The 25014-nt window shown below is 39.0% G+C and overlaps 1 non-coding gene across 1 annotated transcript; it reads left to right on the top strand.

The window, feature by feature from the left end:
• Positions 1-24508: 24508 nt before the first annotated feature.
• Positions 24509-24638, top strand: LOC129557658 (U11 spliceosomal RNA). Its single transcript, XR_008686258.1, has one exon. It is a non-coding gene; the product is annotated as a U11 spliceosomal RNA (small nuclear RNA).
• The last annotated feature ends 376 nt before the right edge of the window (positions 24639-25014 follow it).

Here is a 25014-nt window from a genome sequence, read left to right as displayed (position 1 = left end):
CAAGCATTAAAACAAACAGAAAAAGGTCAGTTTACATAACTGTGTGTATTTCCTTCTATCTTGTCTTCATATTTATAGAAAAATAATTGAAGACACACAAACATATAGGGTCTGGATACAAAACAGAAACTAAACCTGCCTTTTTAGAGGACTCACAAGAAATTGGAAAGTATAGTTAATGCTGAGCTATTTACAAGGCCTCCTCAGACAAACATTTTGCCTTTTTGCATTTCTTTTTCATGGAGATGGTCTTGATCACTGCCTCTTGTACAATCTCACGAACCTCTATCCAGAGTTCTTCAGGCACTCTGTGTATCAGATCTAGTCCCTTAAACCTATTTCTCACTTCCACTGTATAATGGTAAGGGATTTGATTTAGGTCATACCTGAATGGTCTAGTGGTTTTCCCTACTTTCTTCAATTTAAGTCTGAATTTGGCAATAAGGAGTTCATGATCTGAGCCACAGTTGGCTCTCTGTCTTGTTTATGCTGACTGTATAGAGCTTCTCCATCTTTGGCTGCAAAGAATATAACCAGTCTGATTTCTGTATTGACCATCTGGTGATGTCCATGTGTAGAGTCTTCTATAGTGTTGTTGGAAGAGGGTGTTTGCTGTGACCAATGCATTCTCTTGGCAAAACTCTTGTTAGTCTTTGCCCTGCTTCATTCTGTACTCCAAGGCCAAATTTACCTGTTACTCCAGGTATCTCTTGACTTCCTACTTTTGCATTCCAGTCCCCTATGAGGAAAAGGACATCTTTGGGGGTGTTAGTTCTAGAAGGTCTTGTAGGTCTTCATACAACCATTCATCTTCAGCTTCTTTAACACTACTGTCTGGGGCATAGATTTGCATTACTGTCATATTGAATGGCTTGTCTTGGAAATGCACAGTGATCATTCTAGAGACCTAGAGATCTCTTCAAGAAAATGAGAGATAACAAGGGAACGTTTCATGCAAAAACGGGCATGATAATGGACAGAAATTGTATGGACCTAACAGAAGCAGAAGATATTAAGAAGAGGAGGCAAGAATACACAGAAAAACTATACAAAAAACATCTTCATGACCCACATAACCACAATGGTGTGATCACTAACCTTGAGCCAGGCATCCTGGAAGGCAAAGTCAAGTGAGCCTTAGGAAGCATTACTACAAACAAAGCTAGTGGATGTGATGGAGTTCCAGTTGAGCTATTTCAAATCCTAAAAGATGATGCTGTAAAAGTGCTGCACTCAGTATGCCACCAAATTTGGAAAACTCAACAGTGGCCACAGGACTGGAAAATGTCAGTTTTCATTCCAATCCTAAAGAAAGTCACTGCCAAAGAATATTCAAGCTACTGCACAATTACACTCATCTTACATGCTGGCAAAGTAATGTTCAAAATTCTCCAAGCCAGGTTTCAACAGTACATGAACCATGAACTTTCAGATGTTCAAGCTGGATTTAGAAAAGACAGAGGAACCACAGATCAAATTGCCAGCATCTGTTGGATCATCAAGAAAGCAAGAGAATTCCAGAAAATCATCTACTTCTGCCTTATTCAGTACACCAAAGCTTTTGACTGTGTGGATCACAACAAACTGTGGAAAATTCTTAAAGATATGGGAATACCAGACCACAGTACATGCCTCCTGAGAAATCTGTATGCAGGTCAAGAAGCAATAGTAGAACTGGACATGGAACAAAAGACTGGTTCCAAATAGGGAAAGGAGTATGTCAAAGATGCATATTGTCACCCTGCTTATTTAACTTATATGCAGAGTACATCATGAGAAACTCTGGGCTGCATGAAGCACAAGCTAGAATCAAGATTACCAGGAGTAATATCAATAACCTCAGGTATGCAGATGAGACTACCATTATGGCAGATAGCAAAGAAGAACTAAAGAGCCTCTGATGAAAGTGAACAATGAGAGTGAAAAAGTTGATTTAAAACTCAACATTCAGAAAACTAAGATCATGGCATCTGGTCCCATCACTTCATAGGAAATAGATGGAGAAACAGTGGAAACAGTGACAGACTTTATTTCTTGAGGCTCCAAAATCACTGCAGATGGTGACTGCTGCCATGAAATTAAAAGAAACTTGCTCCCTGGAAGAAAAGTTATGACCAACCTAGACAGCATATTGAAAAGCAGAGACATTACTCTGCCAACAAAATTCTGTCTAGTCAAAGTTATGGTTTTTCCAGTAGTCATGTATGGATATGAGAGTTTGACTTTAAAGAAACCTGAGAAAAGCACCAAAGAATTGATGCTTTTGAACTGTGGTGTTGGAGAAGACTCTTGAGAGTCCCTTGGACTGCAAGGAGATCCAAGCAGTCCATCCTAAAGGAGAGCAGTCCTGAATATTCATTGGAAGGACTAATGTTGAAGCTGAAACTCCAATACTTTGGCCACCTGATGCAAAGAACTGATTCATTGGAAAAGACCCTGATGCTCTGAAAGATTGAAGGCAGGAGCAGAAAGAGACAATAGAGGATGAGATTGTTGAATGGCATCACAGACTTGATGGACACAAGTTTGAGCAAACTCCTAGAGTTGGTGATGGACAGGGAAGCATGGCATACTGCAGTCCATGGGATCTCAAACTTAGCGACTGAACTGAACTGAATTGTATTAACTGTGAAGAGCGATGGAATTATTTTATCACAGTAAAAATGTTGGTAACAGTGTCGTTTTTGTTTTTGTGTGTTTGTTTATTATTTCTCAGGTTAAAAAAATCTAAAAAAATAGCAAATGCAGTTTAGTTCACTCTTTTTTTTTTTTATTTTACAATATTATATTGGTTGGTTTTGCCATACATTGACATGAATTCGCCTCAGGTGTACATGAGTTCCCCCTACTGAACCCACCTCCCACCTCCCTCCTCCCTTTAACCTTCCCCTGGGTCATCCCTGCACGCCAGCCCCGAGCATCCTGTAACATGCATTGACCCTGAACTGGTGATTTGTTTCACATATGACAAGATACATGTTTCAATGCCATTCTCCAAAATCATCCCACCCTCACCCTCTCCCACAGAGTCCCAAAGACTGTTCTATACATCTGTGTCTCTTTTGCTGTCTCGTATACAGGGTTATCATTTGCATCTTTCTAAATTCCATATATATGCGTTAATATACTGTATTGGTGTTTTTCTTTCTGGCTTACTTCACCCTGTATAATAGGCTCCAGTTTCATCCACCTCATTAGAACTGATTCAAATGCATGCTTTTTAATGGCTGAATAATACTCCATTGTGTATATGTACCAAAGCTTTCTTATCCATTCGTCTGCAGATGGACATCTAGGTTGCTTCCATGTCCTGGCTATTATAAACAGTGCTGCAATGAACACTGGAGTACATGTGTCTCTTTCAATTCTGGTTTCCTCGGTGTGTATGCCCAGGAGTGCGATTGCTGGATCATATGGCAGTTCAATTTCCAGTTTTTCGAAGTAAAACTTTCAGTGTTCGCTGATGACATGATCCTCCACACAGAAAACCCTAAAGACTCTACCAGAAAACTACTAGAGCTAATCAATGATTACAGTAAAGTTGCAGGATATAAAATCAACTCACAGAAATCCCTTGCATTCCTATACACTAATAATGAGAAAATAGAAAGAGAAATTAAGGAAACTATTCCATTCACTGTTGCAATGAAAAGAATTAAATACTTAGGAATATATCTACCTAAGGAAATAAAAGACTTGTACGTAGAAAACTATTAAACACTACTGAAAGTAATCAAAGAGGACACTAATAGATGGAGAAATATACAATGTTCATGGATTGGAAGAATAAATATTGTAAAAATGAGTATACTACCCAAAGTAATTTATACATTCAATGCAATCCCTATCAAACTACCAACGATATTTTTCACAGAACTAGAACAAATAATCTCACAGTTTGTATGGAAATACAAAAAACCTCGAATAGCCAAAGCAATCTTGAGGAAGAAAAATGGAACTGGGGGAATTAACCTGCCAGACTTCAGGCTCTACCACAAAGCCACAGTCATCAAGACAGTATGGTACTGGCATAAAGACAGAAATATAGATCAATGGAACAAACTAGAAAGCCCAGAGATAAATCCACGCACCTATGGACACCTTATCTTTGACAAAGGAGGCAAGAATATAAAATGGAGAAAAGACAGTCTCTTTAACAAGTGGTGCTGGGAAAACTGGTCAGCCACTTGTAAAAGAATGAAACTAGAACACTTCCTAACACCATACACCAAAATAAACTCAAAATGGATTAGAGAGCTAAATGTAAGACCAGAAACTATAAAACTCCTAGAGGAGAACATAGGCAAAACACTCTCCGACATAAATCACAGCAAGATCCTCCAAGACCCACCTCCCAGAATATTGGAAATAAAAGCAAAAATAAACAAATGGGACCTAATTAAAATCAAAAGCTTCTACACAGCAAAGGAAACTATAAGTAAGGTGAAAAGACAGCCTTCAGAATGGGAGAAAATAATAGCAAATGAAGCAACTGATAAAGGATTAATCTCCAAAATATACAAGCAGCTCCTGCAGCTCAATTCCAGAAAAGTAAATGACCCAATCAAAAAATGGGCCAAAGAACTAAACAGTCATTTCTCCAAAGAAGACATAAAGATGGCTAACAAACACATGAAAAAATGCTCAACATCCCTCATAATCAGAGAGATGCAAATCAAAACCACAATGAGATACCATTTCACACCAGTCAGAATGGCTGCTATCCAAAAGTCTACATGCAATAAATACTGGATGGGATGTGGAGAGAAGGGAACCCTCTTACACTGTTGGTGGGAATGCAAACTAGTACAGCCACTATGGAGAACAGTGTGGAGATTCCTCAAAAAACTGGAAATAGTTCACTCTTAAAAAGGAAAAGAAATAGAAAGAGAAAGAAATGGTCATTTGCAGTAAATAAATAAAAGCACAGGCAAAATGAGTGGAGCATTTTAGAATACATAACACTTTTACTTTTGCAGGTACTACAGAAAAGGCATTCCCCTGAGGTGTTAAACATGCAATGAGTCAAGGTGAAAATGAAAATCCTCATGTGGCAAATGGCCAGTTTTTATCACTTTGTATCATCCTTTGGAAAATATATTTTTAGGATATATACTGCTAATGGTACTGCTGCTTTCTTCCTTCTGTGTACTTGAAAACTCAAATACTGAAGAAGTTAACAAAATAAGTATAAACCAGAGATGTCCTTGAGCTTCTCCAGACAGTATGTTCTTTCATGGAGCACATTTAGGCAAGATTTCTCTTTGTAGTCTATGCTTCATCGTTTAAGTAACAAGCTAATCCAACCAAAACTTGCAGAATGGCTGGAGTTAGTGGAATGATGCTCTCTTATTTCTGAAGTAATGGGGTTAGAGCAGATGATCTTCAAGACCACTTCCAGATGAAATATTTCAGCATCCAAGGAATACACACACCTGTATAATTGTCCTGTGTAAGTCTCAATACTTGCCAAATTACAAGTGTTGAACTTAGAATTATTTTGAGAATCTCTAGTATTCTCTAGAATACTAGAGAATCTTCACAAGGGAATGTAGGCGTCCTCTCTAGCCATGTCTGGTCCTCTGTCCACTTCACTAACTGTACTTTGCTGAATTTAAAAGGAGTGCATCCATCTAAAACTTTGGATGTCAACTACTTTCAAAGCTGAAATTAGCTTTATTTTCTGTCTGAAGAATTTGGACAAAGCAATGTTTGGAACCCTCACGTTTGGAGGTTAAGTTTCTGCAAATACAGAAGTTCCCATTTATATTATCAATTGAATTTATTCAAATAAATCTTATTTACTCAAGGGTCAATGCTGCATTTGTTGACTATGTCTCTAAGGACTCAGTATCAAAGTAAATACATATATATATATGGCATCAGTATATCATGAAAGTTTAAATAAAATTAAAATTGCCAGAATTAAAAGGACAAGTCCATTCCAGAGTGGTTAACAAACCAATTAAATATCTCCCCAAATAATCAGACAGGTCAAGGTTCAGCCTGGATGCTCAGTCTTTTCCCGTAAACTTCCTCCTTCCTGCGTATGGCTTTTCACAGTGCTGTTCTCTCTCCTAAATAAACTGCATCTGTCCTTCAGGTATCCACTTAATATCAGCTTTCATGGAGGTGACTCTGACACTCAACTGAATTTCCCTTTGTGGTGTGCCTGCTTCTTCTACCTACCTCCCCATCATGATATTGGTCACGCGTTTTGTAAAGAACTTGTTTAATTTTCCTCCTGAACTGACTATGGGCAAAGAGCACTGATAATCCACTATCTTGACCTAAGCCAGAGATCCTTAATGAAATTGCCATTTCTGGTGTAGTACATATGTTATCCAGCCTTCCTTGGTAGCTCCGACAGTAACAAATCTGCCGGTAATACAGGAGACTCAGGTTTCACCCCTGGGTCAGAAGATCCCCTGGAGAAAGGAATGGCTACTTCCTCCAGTATTCTTGCCTGAAGAATCCCATGGACAGAGGAGGCTGGTGGATTGCAGTACATGGGGTCACAAAGACTCGGACAGAGCTGAGCAATGAACTATTTCACCTTCACATGTGCATTATCCACAGCTCCGAAAGGGGAATCCTCTCTCCTGAATTTTGTGCAGGTTAATTTTTTCTAACTGTTGTTCATCGTACTTCCACTCTCTGATATATTATGTATTTATATATTGATTTGTCTTTATCATCTTACCAGAACATACAAATGGTTAAGGCAAGAATATACTTTTCTGTTGCATTTTTGCTGTATCCTCAGTGTCTGGTTCACAGAGGTATGTCATATTTGATTAAATCAAAGAATTAACCAACAATGAATCAATAGTATCAAAAAATTAAATTAGGTATGTATTACTTTAATAACTACAGTTTCCCCAGTCTGAATAAGTGAATTTCAGAAAAAGGAACACAGCAAAAATTTTGCTCACAGTGGATGTGAGCAAAATAAATTAAAATAATAGTTTATTTCGTATAATCTCTATGTTCTACTATAGAACTGAACAGGGTTATTCCTGAAAGTAGTATGTGTTCTAACTTGACATGGATCAATAAAAGCACAATCATCATCAACAAAAAAGTGCATGTATTTTTCCTGTTTTTGTGGCCAGGTATGTAATATTTAATCATTAAAACATAATGATATTTGACAGTTTGATCTTATTACTAAGGCACTATTCTTGCATTTTTGTTTACTTTGATTCTACTATGGTACTAAAGTACATATATGTGATAAATGTAGTAAGTAGGAATTTGTATTAAGCTCATACTGGCTTTCCCACAGCTGGTTTCTATCCACAAAAAAATAAAAATTGTTTGATACCAGCCCTGCACAATTTTGCCATCTCCTTGTAAGATTCCCCAGATGAGTATGAAAACATTGAAAAGGAAAACAAATATCCAGAAATCCAGGAAAGTGCTAAAATAAGATATCAGGCATATCTGGAATTCCTTGGGAAGGAAAATAGAATATAGTTGTGAGACAGCACATAGGTTATTTTGCTGTTTGCGTTTTTATGAGTAGTTGTAAGTCAGTGATGGATTGAACTTTGTATAAAGCCAGTCCCTATCATTTGCTCTCAGGGATATTAGTTACTGGGAGTATAATATTAGTAATTATCATTCATTAGCCAATATGATAAATTGCTCACTTACCTTGCACTCACTGAGTAAAAATGTTGAGTGTATGCAGACTTCACTGGGAAACAAAGATGGGTAATAAAAACTTTTGTCATTCCTTGAGGACGAGTTGAGACAAATAGATGTGTTAAGGAGCAATTTCTTAAGTGGATGTGATCAAAGTGTTGTCATAGCAACAAAGACTAATTAATTGTTTGGTGGCATTGAGGAAGGCAAGTGAGTTATTGTTTCACCTGGGTCTACAAGGGGTAGAAGCAGCTTGCCAAGCAATCACAGAGAGAATGAGTGACTTTCAGATAAAGGAGCATAGTGAAAATCATCTCTTATTTTCCTATAATTGGCTCAGGGTCATAGACATGTGGGAAAGAGATGGTAAAACTGGAGGTGGTGTTAGGGATAAAACAGGCTAGATCATGAAGAATTTTGCATACCAAACTAAAGATGAAAAAAGTTATCCTCATGAAAGTTATCTGTTAAAAATTTTACTTAATTGTTTAGACACACAGCTTTAAGAATTAAGTTGTATCCTAGAGATTTTAATGATAAATCTGCTAGGTTTTAGTTCTTTTAAGTTTAGTCAGTATGACACTGATATCAATGTATTGAATAAACAAGAAGGAGAAAAGAATTGATGAAAAAGAAATCATTTAAAGGCTTATTATAAGAATATAAGCAAGAAATAATCAATATTGGAACAAAAAGATTGCATTCATATCAAGTTCTATGAGGTAGAATGGATAGGATCTAATAAATAATTGCTGAGGTTGGGAGTGGTGGGTCAAGAAAGGATGACACTGGGGTTGCTAATATGAAAGAGAGTGGGTCACATTGAGATATGATATCAATAGTTAAAGGTCATAATCATAGAGAACAGATTTCTGGCTGTCAAGTGGGAGTGAAATGGTGGAGACATGGAATGGGAATTTAGTATTGACAAATGGAAACTATTATATATAGAATGGATAAACAACAAGGCCCTACTGTATAGCACAGGGAACTGTATTCAATATCTTGTGATAAATTATAATGGAAAATAATGCAGAATATATATATATATATTCTATATTCATGAAATATGAATATATATGAATCACTTTGCTGTACAGCAGAAATTAACACAACATTGCAATTCAACTATACTTCAATTTTAAAAAAAAGAGAATTTAGGGGAAGAGTCTCAAGGTCATAAAAATTGAGGGAGCATAAAGGATACATAGTTCTGGCCATATTAAGTTTGAAGACCCAATAGAACACCCAGGCAGATGTGCTCAGTTTGAAGACAGGCTGACCCTGAAGGTACTGTCTTGAGGTTCATCAGTCTATGGATAGAGTTTGACCCTTGGGAATGGTGACATCCCTTAGATGGACTGTAGAGTAAGGGTCAGCAAGCACTTGCATTAGATTTTGAGAAATATTTTATTTTGATAGTTTATCCAAAGGCTACTTTTCAGCTCTCATCGTAACAAGAAACTTAAGTGTTTATGATATACTTTCTCTTTGAAGGGACTTCCCTTCAGACGGTAAAGCATCTGCCTACAGTGTGGGAGACCCAGGTTCGATCCCTGGGTCAGGAATATAATCTGGAGAAGGAAATGGCAACTCACTCCAGTTCTCTTGCTGGAAAATCCCATGGACAGAGGAGTGTAGGGTTGCAAAGAATCAGACACGACTGAGCGACTTCACTTTTGCTTTTCACTTTCTTTTCTCTTGAAATGTTTTATATATATATATATATATTTCTTTTTTAAAATACTTATTTTATTTATTTGACTTTGACATGTTTTGTTGTGGCATAAGGGATTTTTAGCTGTGGCTTGTGGGACCCAGTCCCCTGACCAGGGATTGAACCCAGGGCTCCTATATTGGGAGTGTGGAGTCGTAGCCACTGGACCACTAGGGAAGTCCCTGAAATGATTTCTTTACTATACTATTGTTCTTACTGAATTTCCTCCTGTCCATAAAATGCTGCTTCATCTTTATGGAATCCTCCTCCTGTGCTGTCTCTAAATGTTTCATAATTTAAGGATCTGCCCTTGGCTTTATTCTTTTCCATGTTTAGTTACTACCTAAGTAGTGTCATCTGATTCTATGGGTTTAAACCACACATGAATTCATTCATTCAACAGATATGTATTGTGTACTCACTCCTTGGAAGGAAAGTTATGACCAACCTAGATAGTATATTAAAAAGCAGAGACATTACTTTGCCAACCAAGGTCCGTCTAGTCAAGGCTATGGTTTTTCCAGTGGTCATGTATGGATGTGAGAGTTGGACTGTGAAGAAAGCTGTTCGCTGAAGAATTGATGCTTTTGAACTGTGGTGCTGGAGAAGACTCTTGAGAGTCCCTTGGACTGCAAGGAGATCCAACCAGTCCATTCTAAAGGAGATCAATCCTGGGTGTTCATTGGAAGGACTGATGCCAAAGCTGAAACTCCAATACTTTGGCCACCTCATGCAACGAGTTGACTCACTGGAAAAGACTCTGATGCTGGGAGGGATTAGGGGCGGGAGGAGAAGGGGACGACAGAGAATGAGATGGCTGGATGGCATCACCGACTCAATGGACATGCGTTTGAGTGAACTCCAGGAGTTGGTGATGGACAGGGAGGCCTGGCGTGCTGTGATTCATGGGGTCATAAAGAGTCGGACACGACTGAGTGACTGAACTGAACTGAACTGAACCTATACTGTACCTGTCACATTTTTAATCTTTCCATGGCAGTGAATAGAACAGATTCTGTGCTCATGCGATTTATCCTCTATTAAAGGGAAATATAATATATATAATTTGTAGGTACCTGAGGTCAGGGAACATACTTCTCAAAATGTTTCATGTAAGCAGAGACTTGACATGCAGTCATGCGTGGGCAGGATGTTCTAGGGGAGGCAACAGTAACCTCTAAGAAACTGAAAAGAGAGGACGCCTGCCATTTTCTAAGGAGAGGCAAGGACTCTAGTGTGGCTAGAGTCACATGAGTGAGGGGTAACAGGGAGAAGATGGAATAGGGAAGTGTTCCATGCCCAGGTTAGGTAAGGCCAAGCCCACTATAATGGAAATTCATATGCTTTCCTGAGAATGAAGAGAAACCTTCATAGTGTTCTGAGTGTATCAGCATAATCAGATTTATAGCTTTAAATGTCACTTCTGGGGTTCTATAAACAATCTAAATTTGAATATATTTTGAAGGTCAATCCAGGAGATTTTGTGGAATGGACTAGAAGTAGGATAGAAGAGAAAACAAAAGTTAAAGGAGACAACAAAATGTAGAAACCATATGGTAGGATGAGAAATGGTAGCTGTAGAGCATCTTTTCCTGGATACTGTGAGGCTAGGAGAGAGCAAAACAAAAATTACTTTTAATGTTTATGTAACCCTTTGAATTTCCCCAGGAAAGTCGGTCATGGCAGCAAGTTGGAGTATGAAATTCATAGGTGAGATCAGAATGGGAGTTATAAATATGAGATTTATCAATTTCTACTGCTAACAAACTACTCCCAGGACACTGCAAATCTAACTCCTTCTCACCACTTTCACTGCTACCAGTCACCACTTTCACTACTACCAGTCTAGACCAAGGTATCCTGGTGGATTTCTACCTGGATGCCTTCCTTTCAGATATGTCTTTCTGTATTCTGTTTCTCACAAGGTAGCCGGACTTTTCATTCTAAATGTAAATCATATATTGCTATCTGATCTATGGCCTTTAATTGGATTCTCCCATCCCTCTAGTCTTCCCTAGTGGCACAGACAGTAAAGAATCTGCCTGCAATACAAGAGAACTAGGTTTGATCCCTGAGTTGGGAAGATGCCCTGGAGAAAGGAATGGCTACCCACTCCAGTATTCTGGCCTGGAGAATTACATGGATAGAGGAACTTTGCAGAGTCAACATAACTGAGCCACTAACACTTTCACTTTTATCCGTGTAAATATAATATTTTTCCAAATATATGAAAAAGCTATTGTGACTACTTAAATGCATGTAAGACCATACTGAATTTATTAATTACATCATCCTTGCTTGAGCAGTTGAGTCAAAAGGAGACCAGTCATAGAGAGGGATGATGTGACTAGAAAGTGAAAGTGAAAGTTGTTTAGTTGTGTCCGATTCTTTGCGACTCCATGGAATTCTCCAGGCCAGAATACTGGAGTGGGTAGCCTTTCCCTTCTCCAGCGGATCTTCCTGACCCAGGAAACAAACCAGGGTCTCCTGCATTGCAGGCAGATTCTTTACCAACTGAGCTATCAGGGAAGCCCAATGTGGCTGGAGTATGTATTAATTTCCTATTGGTGCTATAACAAGTTATCACAAAGTTACTGGCTTAAAACAAAATATATTGATTATATCTCTTATCAGGCAAGATATCAGCAGGGCTGTGCTCCTGAAAATTCAAGGAGAGGAATAACGTGATTGCTTTTTCCAACTTCTAGAAGCCTCCTATATTCCTTGCATCATGTTTCCTTCTGTATCTAAAGTCAGCAGTGGCTGGTTGAGTCTTTCTCACATGGACTTATTTTGTCATTCCCTCTGCCTACTTCTTCCTCTTTTAAGGATTTCTGAATCCACCTGGATTATCCAGGATAATTTCTTTATCTGTAGATCAGCTGATTAGCAATGGTAATTCCCCTTTTAATGTAACAAAATATAACATATTCACAAGTCCTGAAAATTAAGACTCAGACATTTTTGAGGAACCATTATTCTGGTTTCCCTTTTCTGGAAGATCTGAGATAGATATGATAAGAGGTAGAAACTGTAGAATAGGGAAAGGACCTTCACTGATAGAAAAAAATAAAACAACAACCATGAATTGAACTTGTGAGGAAAGAACAGAATTGAGAGAAGAATTGAAGATCAGGCATGATGGACTCCTCAGTAGAAAGGTGTCCCTGAGAAGGCAGGGACAGTTGGACCTAAAGCACAAGCAAGGGGCAAGGCTGAGAGCACCCTTGAGCTGTAAGAAAGGGAGGGAATGTATTGTATTGGGGGCAGGGGCAGAAAGATAAAGAACTTTTATTGCTTTCTCTAGAAAGCATTAGACAAAGTCTGGAAGCTGTGGCCCGGAAATGGGGGGAAAAAAAACTCATCCAGTCTTTAAATGTGCGCTTAAGTAGTCAGTGAGAGATGAGAAGATGACCTAGCAAAGCTGCCCTCTCATCTGGGATTGGAGATTGTGGGTGGCTTTCCTCCAGCCACCAAACCACCAGATCATGCAGAGCTTTCCTCAGATGTGCAGCAGACAGCCAAAGTGGTATGACATTGCTGCTGAGTCACTTCAGTCGTGTCCGACTCTGTGTGACCCCATAGACGGCAGCCCACCAGGCTCCCCCGTCCCTGGGATTCTCCAGGCAAGAACACTGGAGTGGGTTGCCATCTCCTTCTCCAATGTGTGAAAGTGAAAAGGGAAAGTGAAGTCGCTCAGTCATGTCTGACTCGTAGCGACTCCATGGACTGCAGCCCACCAGGCTCCTCCGTCCATGGGATTTTCCAGGCAAGAGTACTGGAGTGACTTGCCATTGCCTTCTCCGGGTATGACACTAACTATCTGTAAATCATGCCTGGAGGAAAGACAACTGGGCACCCTCATATCTGTATCTTGGAAGTAAAGTCCTGAGTAAATAACAGAAGAACCAAAAGATTAAATCTCTGTGAGGTTGGAAATGTGTGCCCTGCAAGAGAGGCAGAAAGTGGGACCACTGGAAACTCTGATGCCAGTGTTGTTGGATATCTGCTGCTCACAAGTTCAAGTTTGCAGCCTTGGAATTGGCTGGAGTGATGGAAGGAAATATCATTTGTGTCATCTGCTTTGAGGCTGAGCTTCCCTTCGAATTTCTGTGAAATGAGAATAAATACATCCCTGCACAACTGGCGGGAGATAATAAATGTCTCAGGCTGGCATCTTGTAGGACAAACAGCCTGCACAATGAATTTGGCTTGGAATTCGAACACTGTTGATAAGCATACATTCTTAAGAAACACCAAGCTTTCCAGGACTCCTGGGTACTGCCTAAGACCCTCAATTTTGTTTGTCTGATAGCCCTGGGCATTACAATTTGAGATTCTGGGTGAATAACAGATTCACTGACATTCAGTAAGTACCAGTTGGGGTGTCAAGAAGGATGCTGAATATAGTCTTAAATGAACAAATAACAAGAAAGACATTTTATTGGCTAAAACATGTCCAGTTTTTGTTTCAGATCCAAATGTGCGGAGTTTTTGAATGTTTTAGGTTTTGCCCATGTCAACAAATTGGTAGTCAAGATGATCAGTTTAATTCCTACCCTTCCTTTTAGCAGTTTCTCCCCCTTCAAATCCACACTTAAAATATTGGTCACTGGAAGTGGACAAACTAAGACAAAAGAAAAGCTGATACAGGGGCACATCCAGGTTTTTCTTTTAGTTACAGATACCATCCTTTGAGATTAGCCATGAGCTGATGACTTGAAGATGGGAAACATGTAAATGGCAGTTCATTACACTTAACTTTTTTGTCTGGGACCACAATAAAAAAGTATTTGTTCTGAAAGAAAGTGCACTTGTGTGACCACTCGCTGCTGAGAAGTTCCACATCAAGCCAGTTCCTTCAAGCCCAAATTCTGTCTATGGACTGACATCTAAAGCCACCATTGCTGAACTGTCACTGCTGATGGCTCTAAGGCTCCATACTAACATAAGGTCATTGCTCCAAAGAGAATTGCACTGCATCTTTCCTGACAGTGTTTGTCCTTGGGGAAGTGAGTCATCTCTGAAACTGTTTTCTCCTCTGTGTTGAGGAAGTAATAAATACTTTCCCCTTCCATTGTTGATATCCAGGTTGGCAATAATGTGTGCAAAGTCCCTGGCACTTAGGTGCTTGTTATATGGTAACTACTATCTCTATGGCTTCTATCATAACTTATGTTTGTGTATCCAGCTAGCCTCCAAGTCACAACCATTTTGTTGCATTGATGCTGTTGGACGTGAGGCTGTGTTTCTGTGAATTCTTAAGATATTTCTCTAGCCTCCCCAGCTTCTGATCAAATAAACTTAACTCATGACATCTGCTTGGAAGCCTGTTTATGATTCTAACGTACTGTGAAATTCACTTGATGTGGAACCAGCTTTAAACAATTGGTCATCTGATGCCCTGGAAATTTAGCCATAGTGGCAAATGCTACCAAATCTAGATTGGAACGGGCTTCCCCCTTCCCAGGAAATACCTCAGAATGCATTTGCTTTGAATCAGTTTTGATTTAAAGTTTTATTTTTAGACACTTCATTTTGATGATAAAAATGGATTTCAAGTTGGGTGATTTCAAGAATATGCTGGGCAGAAATAATTTAGCTATCTATACAATGTTAATTATTGCCTCAAAGGTGAAAGTCATGATTTCCTGATGACCCCAAATCCCTGGCTTTCCAAGTTAAATATACCTGGGTTTGATTTCTGATTTTGAATCTTACCAACTTTGTGACCTCAGGCAATTTACTTAATGACTGTGAGCACTATATCTCTCATTTGTTGCTGCTACTGCTGCTGAGTCACTTCAGTCATATCCGACTCTGTGTGACCCCATAGATGGAAGCCCACTAGGCTCCCCCATCCCTGGGATTCTCCAGGCAAGAACACTGGAGTGGCTTGCCATTTCCTTCTCCAATGTGTGAAAGTGAAGTCGCTCAGTCGTGTCCGACCCTTAGCGACCCCACGGACTGCAGCCTACCAGGCTCCTCCATCCATGGGATTTTCTAGGCAATAGTACTGGAGTGGCTTGCCATTGCCTTCTCTGTCTCTCATTTGTAAAACAGGGATAATCCATGCCTTATTGCTATTATTCCAGTATACTATTATCATATCTTTCTTTCCATTATGAGAATTAAAGTTTTCATCATATATGAGAGCAATGTGTATAGCAATAAATCTTACTTTTCTTCTTTCTTTCCTTGTAGGGAATTGCTTTTAGTGTTTTAGTGATACAAGTGTCAGTATTTATCATTCCAAGTTTTCTCCACAATGTCTTTCCCACTTGTGGGATAACTTTATTGTAGGCTTATACCCACTCTTTCTTTTCTCTTGCAAAATGTTCTATGATAAAGTATGAAGAAAAATTCTGTTTTTTTTTAAGTTATGTTGAGTTCTAACTGGGAATACGCATCAAAGGTTGTGAATAATTCAACATTATCAGGTAAAGGTCACTTTTATGCTTCTCTGCCCCAATTTTCCCCAACTTTACCTTAATCCATGACTTTGTTTCATTTAAATATGTGCTCTAATTGGTTAAATATTTCTCAGTAAATCTTCTATGCTCTTGCACGTGAGGGATGAATCTTGTCCAGCTGGTCCACAAGGAGGCACTGGGCCGGGAGGTTGGAAATGATCTGCTCTGCCTTCACTAGCTCCTTGCCCTCACTCACTTGTCAACCTGTGTCTCAGCTATTCAAGGACAGGATGCTGCTGCTGTGCTCAGTCTAGCCACACTCACTGTTCTATCCCGTGCTCTTCAGTTGTATTTCCAGGCCTCCACCTGAAACTCCCAAACTTCAAGTCTTCTGAGATTCTGAGTCGGGCACAGCATTTTAGTGCTTCTGACCTTGAGATGAGCTGAAGGGAAATTTGGCTTATTGTTGAGGACCATGCACTGGTGGCATGGGGCTGCCTAATAAAGTATTAAAAACTGGCAGTTAGACAACAGAAATGTAGAGTCTCTCAGTTCTGGAGGCTGGGCCTCTGAAATCAAAGTGTCAGCAAGATTGGTTGTCCCTCAGACTCCAAGGACTTTGAGAGAAAAACTGTCCTGGGCCTCTTTCCAAGTCACTGGTGATTTCTGACAATTTTCAGTATTCATTGGTTTATAGAAGCATCACCCTGATCTCTGCATTCCCCTCCCCATGGCATTCCCCTGGTATGTCTATCTCTGTAACCAAATTTACCCTTTTTTTAAGGAACACCAGCCATATTGGATTAGGATCCACCTTAATGACCTGATCTTGACTACATCGGCAAAGACTTTATTTGAAAATAACGTCACATTCACAGGTACTGAGGTTAGAATTTCAACATCTTTTGTGTTGACACACTTTATCTCATAACAGACTACTTCATATTTGTTCTCTGTGGCCAAGATAACTGTCCTTTTCTTTCCCATTTATAAAGAAGACTGTCAATAAGTGGGGCCCACAGGACACAGACTCAAATGCCAGTTCTCCCATCTGCACAAAAGAAGGAGCAGCTGGAGGCAAATTTCACAGTCCCTATAGGTGACTCATTGTCTCTGGGAATAGGTCTTCCGTTCTCACTAGCTAGAAATGTGGCCAGAGGAAGGGACTATAATTCACTAAAATAATTACCAGAGTTGTGGATGGATGACTCATTTTTTAGGTCATGCAATTTGAAGGTGTTAGTGTATCTTTACTTTCTGAATGTCATTAAACCATCAGCTTAATTCTGAAAACATATATTAAACTATTTTATACTGACAATATTTATACAATTGCTCATCTTTTATTGTATAGCATATGGGAAGTATGTACAAGAATTGTTTCTTTGGGAAGGTATGTATTTATAAAAGGTTCAGTTCAGTTCAGTTCAGTCGCTCAGTCGTGTCCGACTCTCCGCGACCCCATGAATCACAGCACGCCAGGCCTCCCTGTCCATCACCAACTCCCGGAGTACACTCAAACTCATGTCCACAGAGTCGGTGATGGCATCCAGCCATCTCATTCTCCGTCGTCCCCTTCTCCTCCCGCCCCCAACCTTTCCCAGCATCAGAGTCTTTTCCAGTGAGTCAACTCGTCGCATGAGGTGGCCAAAGCAGTGTGAACAAAGACAGAAGACTTACTTGCTCAATGTCTCAGTTTCTCACAACCAAATCCATATACTTATCTTAGGGCTGTTCTGGGAATTACATGAGACTGTATTGATAAAGTATCTGAAATACTGGCTGGCACATAAGAAACATGGAATGCATAATAGTATCATTATATGTGATAAAATAATAATACAGTGGTAACTTAGAACATAATATTTTATAACTTTCTACAATAGCAAGGCCAAATCATTAAGGAAAGAGAAGCCACTGCTTGTTTGAACATAAAATCTATGTTCTTAATTAGTGTCTCCTTTCTGTTTAAGGCAAGAAGGCCACACTCCTGCTCCTGCAACCAGGAGCATCCCAATGATTCTCCCCACGTGTTCTTGTGGGCTTCTTCCATGGATCAATAGTAAAGAATCCACATGCAATGCAGGAGCCGCAGAAGATGTGAGTTCGATTCCTGGGTCAGGAAGATCCCGTGGTAGAGGGCATGGCAACCCACTCCAGAATTCTTGCCTGGAGAATCCCAAGGACAGAGCAGCCTGGCAGGCTACATTCCATAGGGTCACAAACAGTCGGACACGACTGAAACGACAGCATGGGCATATGCACACCTTCTTGTACCTCTTTCAATGGCTATAAATTCACTCATGGCCAACAGGTCAAGGAAAGGCGCAATGGTCACTCTCAGGTTGTATTATTGGAAGATTAGGATTGAACTCAAAAGTTCCTTAGCCATTCCCAGTTTTTCTAAAACTAATTTCTGACTGTCAGGTAACACTGAATAGAGGGCGGAAAATGTTTCTTTTCTTTTTTCTTTTTTAGAACATACATTCTAAAAATCTAAAGTGACATTTCAAGACCGTCATTGTTTCTCCAGAGATGGCTGGAAATAAACATGCTCACAGTCTGCTTTTTAAAAGTGCCTCTAGGCCACATGAAGGCACCAAGCTGTTGTATGCATTTTAACATCTGTAGATGTCTTAAAATTGCCACCAAGCCTTTAGCCAGAGGAATTCATGAAAGCATTGTGTAATTTGGGGATTAAATAAGTAAAGTGAAGCTGAATATGAAAACCTTCCTACCTCAGAACCAAACAATGTGAACAAAAAATAATTATGATGGAAAGAGGAGGGAAGGAGAGACCCCATGAGGAGAAGCAGTGAAAAGTACACTTGCTCAAATTTAAATTAAATGGCTTGATGGCTGGTGGCTTACAATTAAGCAAGAAAAAATGATTGTTCAGAAATCCTCAAAACTCAGCATGGTACCTCTCCACATAGTTTTTTACTTTGTGTCCCATGGAGGCACCTTGGAGAGAGCTGAGGAAGGTCCAGACAATCTCATCATGAGCCCTAGGTTGGGGAGAAGCAAAAAGAAAAGGAATGTTGAAGGTTTTTACACCCTTCTCATTCTGCAAGAACAGCAACAAAAATCTCCCAGACACAGAGATTTCATGCTGATGATTTTCTCACGGGGGAGGGAAAAAGGAAGGGCTTAATTATTTTGAGCAATAAATGGAAAACTGGGCAAGTGGAACATAAGTGAGAAACACAGTGTCTCAGAGAGGCCAAAACACTTTCTAGTTAGCCCATTTCTGCTTGCAGGAAGGGCTATCACCATGGGAGTGAGACAGCCAGATGAGGGCAGGCAACAGTCCCACTCAGTTGGATGGAGGCTACAGGGACAGGGCTGCAACGCTTGAAGTAGGACAAAACCCAGAAATGGCGCACGGTCAAGTCAAATGTCAAATAATGAACTTTAGGACATCATAGAATAGGATGTGTTCCCTTTAATTTAAGGTATTCAAGATAATTACAAAAAAGAGTGAAGAGTCTAGGACTGCCAGCCATCACTATATGTAGTTCTCTCTGAGCCCGGCACCTTCATACCCCTGAAACATCAAGCCCTGAACAAATAGACATCATATTGCTTCATAGAAGAGGTGAAGCATACCCATGAATCTTGAAAGGAAAAGTTAAGGAGAATTTACCATATCAGTACAAGTAAAGTTCTGGACAGATTCATCCATTTCTAACACCGTGATGTTTATGCAGCAATTATGAAGCAATTGAAACATAAAATGGGGGAAGCAATGGGATATTACTCATCCATAAAATATATTTGAGTCAGTTCTAATGAACTGGAAGAGATTTGACCCTATTATACAGAGTGGAGTAAGTAAAAAAGAGAAAAACAGATATCATATATAACTCATATATTGGAATCTATCTAGATGTTACTGATGAACCTATTTGCAGGGCAGCAATGAGGTCCATCTAGTCAAGGCTATGGTTTTTCCCATGGTCATGTATGGATGTGAGAGTTGGACTGTGAAGAAAGCTGATCGCCGAAGAATTGATGCTTTTGAACTGTGGTGTTGGAGAAGACTCTTGAGAGTCCCTTGTACCGCAAGGAGATCCAACCAGTCCATTCTAAGGGAGATCGATCCTGGATGTTCATTGGAGGGACTGATGCTAAAGCTGAAACTGCAATACTTTGGCCACCTCATGCGACGAGTTGACTCACTGGAAAAGACTTTGATGCTGGGAAAGGTTGGGGGCGGAGGAGAAGGGGACGACAGAGAATGAGATGGCTGGATGGCATCACCGACTCTGTGGACATGAGTTTGAGTGAACTCCGGGAGTTGGTGATGGACAGGGAGGCCTGGCGTGCTGTGATTCATGGGGTCCCGGAGAGTCGGACACGACTGAGCGACTGAACTGAACTGAACTGAATGAAGATGCAGACATAGAGAACAGACTTGTGGACACAGTGAGGGAAGGAGAGAGAGGAAAGAATAACACTGAAACATATACATTGCCATATGTAAAAATAACCAGTGTGAATTTGCTGTATGAGGCAGGGACTTCAAATCCAGAGCTCTGTGACAACCTAGAGGGGTTGGATGGGTTGGGAGGTGGGAAGGAGGTGAAGAGGGAGGGGAGATATATACACCTATGGCTGATTCATGTTGATGTATGGCAGAAACCAACACAATATTGTAAAGTGATTATCCTCCAGTTAAAAATACAAAAAGGGGGAGGTGGGGAACAGAGGGGATGGGAGTGTATCACAAGAAAGGAGAGAAGAAGGAAAGGAAGTGAGGAAAAAAGAAGTTGGCAGGCAAAAGAAAGATGAAGCATCTAATTAGGAAAAAATCTTAATCCCAGGGAATATGAAACACTAATATTTTACTGTACACAGAAAAACATATTAATAATGGGTTTATTTTAATGGATTTTAAATGAGGGACATTAAAATAAAAATAGGTAAATGGAGAGATTACAGACAGAAAATTACAAGCAAAAATCAATATACTACTAAATAAAAAGAGAAAATAAACCCAACAAAGAATGATAATAGCTTAGTACTGAATTGTTGCTATAGAAAAAGGATGTAAATAATCATTATAAATAAAGAGTAAGAAACAAACTGACTAGAACAATTCGAGTCCATGATGTTCTTCCTGGTGACTTTGTCATTCAAGGGTGAAGAGAGCAGTCAGACCTTCTCAAACATAAAGAAACTTATGACATCCATAAGCATTTCCTGAAAAAGAACCGGATAAAAGTAGAATTTAGCCAAGCAAAAGCTTAAACCAGAAGCCAGGAAAAATGTCTGGTATAAGGCATTAAACACTGACATGTAGAAAAATGACTAAGCTGTGGGAAATATGATTCAAAAGGTTAACAACTATTATAAATTCCAACGTTGTGTTAAAGGATAAATTTTTAAAGGAAATTTGTGACTACCATATGGAACATATGTCAAAAATAACTCAAAATTAATGAGAGAATCTGTAATACATCATAACAAGTTCAAAAGAGAATTCAAAACACATATATATATAGGCAATAAAATAATTCTGAAATCAAGTTGCAAATTGATGCAAAACAGATCTGTTTACAGGTCAATAATCAATTGCAACACGGTGGGCCTAATTCATTTGTGTTTCTATAAACAAGGGTCATTTATATTATCGTCAAATTTCTATAACTTACAGAACTGTAAAACAGTTCAAAGATCATGAAAGGCAAAGACAGCTGAAGTAGATGACCCTGGCAGAGTATTTACTGAAGTCTTTTTTTCTTTTTTCCTATTTTAATCCTTTGTAACTTTTCCTGATAATTATAAAACTTATAATACAAGAAAAAAATGTGCTATTATCCTTATTTCAACTTAAAAGTATTGGAAAATTCAAAGATATATACGTCTACAAAAGTATATTTATTTGTTTTCTAAAGTTTTTCCAAGTGCCACCAGAAAAATAGTAAGATTAAGATTGGGTATAGTATAATAAGAGAAATTATTCTAACGTTTGTTTAAAATGACAAGGAAGACTTTAGTCAAGATTATGGCAATGGGGGAGAGACTATTGCAATAAAGAAGAGAGATTGACCTTAACTCCGAATACAACCGGCATAAGTGCGTCTTTATTACCAGTGGGCAGAATAAAAGAGAGGATGGACAATTGCAAAGAGGAACTTAGTTACTAATCAAAGATGAAGGGGAAGAGGAGGTTGATTGGATACAGAGGGTTGGGGATTCTCAGTAAACTGACAACAGGATTCTTTGCTAAAACTAGGCTTGGCAGGCCAAGGACAGTGAATAGCTAAAAGAAGAATTGAGAGAAGCTTGACCAAAGTTTGGCCAAGGAGGTAATCCTTTGGTAGAAAGTTAATAAATCACAAAAGTGATGAAGTATAATGTTTAAAGTTATGTCTAAGGGGGAAAAAAAAGACAACAAAGAAAATTGCAATAAATTTACAGAGCATTTCAGTTCAGTTCAGTTCAGTCACTCAGTTGGGTCCAACTCTTTGCAACCCCATGAATTGCAGCACGCCAGGCCTCCCTGTCCAACACCAAATCCCTAGTTTACCCAAACTCATGTCCATTGAGTCAGTGATGCCATCTAACCATCTCATCCTCTGTCATCCACTTCTTCTCCTGCACTAATCTTTCCCAGCATCAGGGTCTTTTCAAATGAGTCAGCTCTTCGCATGAGGTGGCCAAAGCATTGGAGTTTCAGCTTCAGCATCAGTCCTTGCAATGAACACCCAGGACTGATCTCCTTTAGGTAGGATCTCCTTGCCATCCAAGGGACTTTCAAGAGTCTTCTCCAACACCACAGTTCAAAAGCATCAATTCTTCGTCACTCAGCTTTCTTGATAGTCCAACTCTCACATCCACACATGACTACTGGAAAAACCATAGCCTTGACTAGATGGACTTGGTTGTCAAAGTAATGTCTCTGCTTTTTAATATGCTAGCTAGGTTGGTCATATCTTTCTTTCCAAGGAGTGAGCATCTTTTAATTGCAATCACCATCTGCAGTGATTTTGGAGCCCCCAAAAATAAAGTCAGCCACTATTTCCACTGTTTCCCCATCTATTTGCCATGAAGTGATGGGACCAGATGCCATGATCTTTGTTTTCTGAATGCTGAGCTTTAAGCCAACTTTTTCACTCTCCTCTTTCACTTTCATCAAGAGGTCTTTAGTTCTTCACTTTCTGCCATAAGGGTGGTGTCATCTGCATATCTGAGGTTATTGATATTTCTCCTGGCAATCTTGATTTCAGCTTTAGCTTCATCCAGCCCAGCATTTCTCATGATATACTCTGCATGTAAGTTATATAAGCAGGGTGACAATATACAGCCTTGACGTACTCCTTTTCCTATTTGGAACCAGCCTGTTGTTCCATGTCCAGTTCTAACTGTTGCTTCCTGACCTGCATACAGGTTTATCAGAAGGCAGGTCAGGTGGTCTGGCAGTGCATTTCAAGGACCATATAATATACTAAAATGTATTTAAATTCCAGTACTAAAATTTGAAGTGAAACTAAAAATTAAAAAACAAAATTTTTTGCAAATACAGCATACTTAATTATTTCATATTGGCAACAAATTTTCTATCATCTTTTTCTTCTGTTGAATCATTAATTTTTCCCTCTGTTTCTTTGTCAGTTTAACTGTCGGAAGTTCCCTGTGCTGTCCGAATGCTTGCTAATACACGGACTCTCAGAACACAAATGGATACAGGACTTCTACATGACTTGACTTTCTTCTCCCTTAAAGAATAAAATCTATGTTTCCTTCTATGCCTTGTATTAAATTCCAGCAACATTCAAGTGATAACTACTTCCTTAATGCATTATTTGAAAGTATTTATGCAACTTCAGTGATCATTTGGGCACACAATGTAATTATCCTTAGCTTCATTACTGAGCTGAACTTGGGTTTGCCATGCAGCAAAACCAATTTACTGAAGCCAGGTTGTGGTGAAGAAAAATACAGTGCTTATTACAGGCACAGAGCAAAGAGTATGGGTGGGTTATGCTCAAAAACCTGAACTCCCTGAAAGTTTTCAAGGAAAGGTTTTTAAAGGCAGCATTTGGGGTGAGGGCTGCATGGTGTATGACTTTCTTCTGATTGGTTGATGGTGAGGTAAAAGAGTGATGTTTCAAGAATCTTGATCCTCAAGCTTCTGGTTGCAGTCTGGAGTTCACATGCTTCTGTTCAGCATGTAGTCATCATCATCTACCAGTCTGAGTAAATTAGGACAGGGGGGCTCTTAGTTACTGCAGAACAACTCAAAGATCTGTGTCAAATTGTTATGTGTATTGCTTGAGGGGGAACCAGGACTCTGGGTTTTTTTGTTGCTGTTTTTCTTTGTTTTAGATTTTTTGATGTGGGTCATTTTTTTGTCTTTATTGAATTTAAGACTCTATGACTCAACTATCATCATTACTTTTCTTGTTTAACTGCTTCTCCTTTATCTTTTCATTTTCTCACTCCTCTAATTATAACTGCATGTGTTTGCACTTTGGAACACAGAAAAGGCCTTGGAGACTAAAGCTTTTATCTAAAAACAAGAAAGAGGAGACAAGAAGGAGCTTTTGTACCTGGAAGGGCCCTGCAGGGTCCTGCTCTGCTTCATCATTAAGCCACTTGTTTGTCTTGCATTATAAATATTTAATAAGAAGACAGTCAAATTATAGTTTTGCAAGAATATTTTTCTAGGATGCTATTAGGCAAAATAATGGTTTTTGAAGATTTTAAAAATAGATATTAAAAAAGGGGCTTCTGTTATGAGTGCCACACATAGAGCAGTTTGTTCTTCCTGAGGAAACAATATCAAGAAATTTTGGAAGCATAATTGTTTTGTACTTAGGCAGCTGGTAATCATCGGTCCTGGTACCCCACCTCTCCCACAAAAAAATAAATAAATAAATAGGTATAATGCTTACTGCTGAAGCAGTATTTTTTAAAGATAAAAATTTATCAATCAATAATGTTTCTTTCTTCTCCTTCATTCTTCTGCTTTTCTTCTTTCCTTTGTTATCTTCATCCATTGCTTCCCTTTTGTGTTTATATTATTTATTTTAGAGCTGCGTAACTTTAGAGGATGATCACTGCATTTTCCTAGTCCAAACATTTTGGGGAAAAAGTTGTCATTTCAGAAAAGTAAGCTGTCACAATACTAATTTAATTTTACTTTTTTTTTCATTTTTTAGAAAATGTAACATTATCAAAATTAAACATATTTTTAGAAACATTTTTAAAGATTTCTTAATATGG

Source organism: Moschus berezovskii, chromosome 7 (genome assembly GCF_049115385.1).
Source record: "Moschus berezovskii isolate FMDL1 chromosome 7, NW_MosBer_1.0, whole genome shotgun sequence".
Lineage (NCBI taxonomy): Eukaryota > Metazoa > Chordata > Mammalia > Artiodactyla > Moschidae > Moschus > Moschus berezovskii.
Note: the sequence above shows the minus strand (reverse complement) of the source record. Positions and strands in the feature narration are given on the sequence as shown.